Genomic DNA, 6120 nt, shown 5'->3' with positions numbered 1-6120 from the left:
GCTTTTAATTTACTTTTTTTGTTATATTTTTGTCAGGTTTTGGTATCAGGGTGATGGTGACCTCATAGAATGATCTTGGGAGTATTCCTTCCTCTGCAATTCTTTCGAAGCCTTTCAGCAGGGTAGGTGTTAACTCTTCTGTAAATGTTTGATAGATTTCACCTGAGAAGCCACCTGGTCCTGGGCTTTTATTTGTTGGATGATTATTATTTTTTAATTATTACAAAAACACTTCAAGAATTTAACGCATTAATTACACATTCTCAGAGTCTGAACACTTCATGTTGTGGACTACCACATCTATTTGTTGAACCTTAAGCCCTCTCTCACCCAACGGACAGTCTTATATTTCTACTACATATCTCACCTCCTCAAATTCAACCTTTCCAAATCCAAACTTATTTTCTATCAGAACTTCCATCCATCTACAGATGGAGGGTCCTATGAATTATAATTGCCTGTGGGCCATTTGATCATGCCACCAGTTTTAAACAGGCTAGTGTGATTTCTCCACCACTGGCCAATCCTCTTTAATTATTTATTTGTTTATTTGTTAATTTATTTAAACATCTTTATTGGAATGTAATTTCTTTACAATGGTGTGTTAGTTTCTGCTTTATAAGAAAGTGGATCAGCTATGCATATTCATATATCCCCATATCACCTCCCCCTTGTGTCTCCCTCCCACACTCCCTATCCCACCCATCTAGGTGGTCACAAAGCACCGAGCTCATGTCCCTGTTCTATGTGGCTGCTTCCTACTAGCTATTTATTTTACATTTGGTAGTACATATAAGTCCATGCCACAATCTCACTTCGTCTCACCTTACCGTTCCCCATCCCCATGTCCTCTATTCCATTTGCTACGTCTGCCTCTTTATTCCTGTCTTGCTCACAGGTTTCAGAACCTTTTTTTTTTTTTTTTTAGATTCCATATATATGTGTTAGCATATGGTATTTCTTTTTCTCTTTATGACTTACTTCACTCTGTATGACAGACTCTAGGTCCATCCACCTCAGTACAAATAACTCAATTTCCTTTCTTTTTATGGCTAACATTCCATTGTATATATGTGCCACATCTTCTTTGTCCATTCATCTCTCACTGGACACTTAGGTTGCTTCCATGTCCTGGCTATTGTAAATAGAGCAATGAACATTGTTTTACATGACTCTTTTTGAATTATGGTTTATTTAGGGTATATGCCCAGGAGTGGGATTGTTGGGTCATATGGTAGTTCTATCTTTAGTTTTCTAAGGAACCTCCATACTGTTCCACATACTGGTTGTATCAATTTACATTCCCACCAACAGAGCAAGAGTGTTCCCTTTTCTCCACACCCTCTCCAGCATTTATTGTTTGTAGATTTTTTTTTAATGATGGTCATTCTGACTGGTCTAATGTGATACCTTATTGTAGTTTTGATTTGCATTTCTCTAATGATTAGTGATGTTGAGCATTGTTGCATATGTTTGTTGACAATTTGTATATCTTATAGAAGAAATGTTTACTTAGGTCTTCTGCCCAATTCTGGATTGGTTTGTTTGTTTTTGATATTGAGCTGCATGAACTGCTTGTAAATTTTGGAGATTAATCGTTTATCAGTTGCTTCATTTGCAAATGTTTTCTCCCATTCTGTGGGTTGTCTTTTTGTCTTGTATATGGTTAACTCTGTTGTGCAAAAGCTTTGAAGTTTCATTAGGCCCCATTTGTTCATTTTTGTTTTTATTTCCATTTCTCTAGGAGGTAGGTCAAAAAGGATCTTGCTGTGATTTATGTCACAGAGTGTTCTGCTTATGTTTTCCTCTAAGAGTTTTACAGTGTCTGGCTTTACGTTTAGGTCTTTAATCCATTTTGAGTGCATTTTTGTGCATGGTGATAGGAACTGTTCCAATTTCACTCTTTTACATGTAGTTGTCCAGTTTTCCCAGCACCACTTATTGAAGAGACTGTCTTTTCTCCATTGTATATTCTCGCCCCCTTTGTCAAATATAGGTTGACCATATGTGCATGGGTTTATCTCTGGGCTTTCTATCCTGTTCCATTGATCTATATTTCTGTTTTTGTGCCAGTACCATACTGTCTTGATTACTGTAGATTTGTAGTATAGTCTGAAGTCAGGGAACCTGATTCCTCCATCTCCATTTTTCTTTCTCAAGATTGCTTTGGCCCTTCGGGGTCTTTTGTGTTTCCATACAAATTGTGAAATTTTTGTTCTAGCTCTGTGAAAAATGTCATTGGTAGTTTGATAAGGATTGCATTGAATCTGTAGATTGCTTTGGGTAGTATAGTCATTTTCACAAGGTTGATTCTCCCAATCCAAGTACATGGTATATCTCTCCATCTGCTTGTACCATCTTTAATTACTTTCATCAGTGTCTTATCATTTTCTGCATACAGGTCTTTTGTATCCTTAGGTAGGTCTATTCCTAGGTATTTTATTCATTTTGTTGCAGTGGTAAATGGGAGTGTTTCCTTAATTTCTCCTTCAGATTTCTCATCACTAGTGTATAGGAATGAAAGAGATTTCTGTGTATTTATTTTGTATCCTGCTACTTTACCAAATTCATTGATTAGCTCTGGTAGTTTTTTGGTAGCATCTTTAGGATTCTTTACGTATATTATCATGTCAAGTGCAAACAGTGACAGTTTTACTTTTTTTCTGATTTGGATTCTTTTTATTTCTTTTTCTTCTCTTATTGCTGTCACTAAAACTATGTTGAATAATAGTGGTGAGAGTGGACAGCCTTGTCTTGTTCCTGCTCTTAGAAGAAATGGTTTCAGTTTTTCACCATTGAGAAAGATGTTGGCTGTGGGTTTTTCAGATATGGCCTTTTATATGTTGAGGTAAGTTCCCTCCATGTCTACTTTCTGGAGGGTTTTTATCATAAATGGGTGTTGAATTTTGTTGAAAGCTTTTTCTGCATCTATTGAGATGATTATATGGTTTTTCTCCATCTGTTTGTTAATATGCTTTATCACATTGATTGATTTGCATATATTGAAGAATCCTTGCATTCCCTGGATAAATCCAACTTGATCATGGTGTATGATCCTTTTAATATGCTGTTAGATTCTCTTTGCTAGTATTTTATTGAGGACTTTTTCATCTATTTTCATCAGTGATATTGGCCTGTAGTTTTCTTTCTTTGTGACATCTTTGTCTTCATTTGGTATCACTGTGTTGGTGGCCCCATAGAATGAGTTTGGAAGTTTTCCTCCCTCTGCTATATGTTGGAAGATTTTGAGAAAGATAGGTGTTAACTTTTCTCTAAATGTTTGATAGAATTCACCTATCATGTCATCTGGCCCTGTGCTTTTGTTTCTTGGAAGATTTTTATCACATTCTCAATTTCAGTGCTTGTGAGTGGTCAGTTATATTTTCTATTTCTTCCTGGTTCAGTCTCAGAAGGGTGTGCATTTCCAAGAATTTGTCCGTTTCTTCTAGGTTGTCCATTTTATTGGCATATAGTTGCTTGTAGCAATCTCTCATGATCTTCAGTGTCAGTTGTTACTTCTCCTTTTCCATTTTTAATTCTATTGATTTGAGTCTTCTCCCTTTTTTTCTTGATGAGTCTGGCTAGTGGTTTATCTATTTTGTTTATCTTCTCAAAGAACCACCTTTTAGTTTTATTGATCTTTGCTATTGTTTCCTTCATTTCTTTTTCATTTATTTCTGATCTGATCTTTATGATTTCTTTACTTCTGCTAACTTTGGGATTTTTGTTGTTGTTCTTTCTCTAATTTCTTAAGGTGTAGAGATAGGTGGTTTATTTTGAGATTTTTCTTGTTTCTTGAGGTAAGATTGTATTGCTGTAAACTTCGCTCTTAGAACTGCTTTTACTGCATCCCACAGTTTTTAGGTCATTGTATTTTTACTGTCATTTTTTTCTAGGTATTTTTTGATTTCCTCTTTGACTTCTTCAGTGACCTATTGGTTATTAAGTAGTGTATGGTTTAGCCACCATGTGTATGTATTTATTAAACATATATCCCTGTAATTGATATCTAGTCTCATAGCATGATCAAAAAAGATTCTTGATATGATTTCTATTTTCTTAAATTTACCAAGGCTTGATTTGTGACCCACGATATGATCTATCCTGGAGAATGTTCCATGAGCACTTGAGAAGAATGTGCATTCTGTTGCTTTTGGATGGAATGTCCTATAACTATCAATTAAGTCCATCTTTTTAATGTATTATTTAAGCGTGTGTTTCCTTATTTATTTTCATTTTGGATGATCTGCCCAGTGGTGAAAGTGAGGTGTTAAAGGACTCTACTATGATTGTGTTACTGTTGATTTCCCCTTTTATGACTGCTAGCTTTGCCTTATGTATTGAGCTGCTCCTATGTTGGGTGTGTAAATGTTATATCTTCCTCTTGGATTGATCCCTTGATTGTTATGCAGTGTCCTTCTTTGTCTCTTGTAATAGTCTTTGTTTTAAATTCTATTTAGTCTGATATGAGAATTTCTACTCCAGGTCTCTTTTTATTTCCACTTGCATGGAATACCTTTTTCCATCCCCTCACTTTCAGTCTGTATGTGTCCCTAGGTCTGAAGTGCGTCTTTTGTCAACAGCATATATATAGGGGTGTGGTTTTTTTAATCCATTCAGCCCGTCTATATCTTTTGGTTGGAGTATTTAATCCATTTACATTTAAGGTAATTATCAACATGTATGTTCCTATTACCATTTTCTTAATTGTTTGGGGTTTGTTATTGTAGGTCTTTTCCTTCTCTTGTGTTTCCTACCTAGAGAAGTTCCTTTAGCATTTCTTGTAAAGCTGGTTTGGTGGTGCTGAACTCTCTCAGCTTTTGCTTGTCTGTAAAGGTTTTAATTTCTCCGTTGAATCTGAATAAGATCCCTGCTGGGTACAGTAATCTTGGTTGTAGGTTTTTCCCTTTCATCAATTTAAATATATCCTGCCACTCTGTTCTGGCTTACAGAGTTTCTGCTGAAAGATCAGCTGTTAACTTTATGAGGATTCCCTTGTATGTTATTTGCTGTGTTTCCCTCACTGTTTTTAATATTTTTTCTTTGAATTTAATTTTTGATAGTTTGATTAATATGTGTTTTGGCATGTTTCTCCTTGGATTTACCCTGTATGGGACTCTCTGTGCTTCCTGGACTTGATTAACTATTTCCTTTCCTATATTAGGGAAGTTATCAATTATAATCTCTTCAAATATATTCTCAGTCCCTTTTTTTTCTCTCTTCTTCTTCTGGGCCCCTATAATTCGAATGTTGGTGCATTTAGTGTTGTACCAGAGGTCTCTAAAACTGTCCTCAATTCTTTTCCTTCTTTTTTCTTTATTCTGCTCTGTAGTAGTTATTTCCACTATTTTATCTTCCAGGTCACTTATCCATTCATCTGCCTCATGTATTCTGCTATTGATTCCTTGTAGACAATTTTTAATTTCATTTATTGTGTTGTTCATCATTATTTGTTTGCTCCTTAGCTCTTCTTGGTGCTTGTTAAACATTTCTTGTATTTTCTCCATTCTATTTCCAAGATTTGGATCATCTTTACTATCATTACTCTGAATTCTTTTTTAGCTGGACTGCTTATTTCCTCTTCATTTGTTTGGTCTGGTCGGTTTTTACCTTGCTCCTTAATCTACTGTGTGTTTCTTCGTCTTCTCATTTTGCTTAACTTATTGTGTTTCAGGTCTTCTTTTCACAAGCTGCAGGTTCTTAGTTCCCATTAGTTTTTGTGTCTGCCCCTTTTGGCTAAAGTTGGTTCAGTGGGTTGTGTAGGCTTCCTGGTGGAGGGGACTAGTGTCTGTGTTCTGGTTGATGAGGCTGGATCTTGTTTTTCTGTTGGGCAGGACTGCCTCCTGTAGTGTGTTTTGGTGTTTCAGTCACTGTATTATTTTAGGCAGCCTCTCTGCTCATTGGTGAGGTGTGTTCCTGTCTTGCTAGTTGTTTGGCATAGGGTGTCCAGCCCTGTAGCTTGCTGGCCATTGTCTGGAGCTGGATTTTAGCATTGAGATGGAGATATCTGGGAGAGTTTTCACCATTTGATATTACGTGGAGCTGGGAGGTCTCTGGTTTACCAATTTCCTCAACTCAGCTCTCCCACCTCAGAGGCACAGGCCTGACACCTTCCTGGAA

Source organism: Monodon monoceros, unplaced genomic scaffold (genome assembly GCF_005190385.1).
Source record: "Monodon monoceros isolate NGI ecotype Baffin Bay Population unplaced genomic scaffold, NGI_Narwhal_1 Contig534_ctg1, whole genome shotgun sequence".
In the NCBI taxonomy this organism is placed as follows: domain Eukaryota; kingdom Metazoa; phylum Chordata; class Mammalia; order Artiodactyla; family Monodontidae; genus Monodon; species Monodon monoceros.
This window is presented reverse-complemented; position numbering follows the sequence as displayed.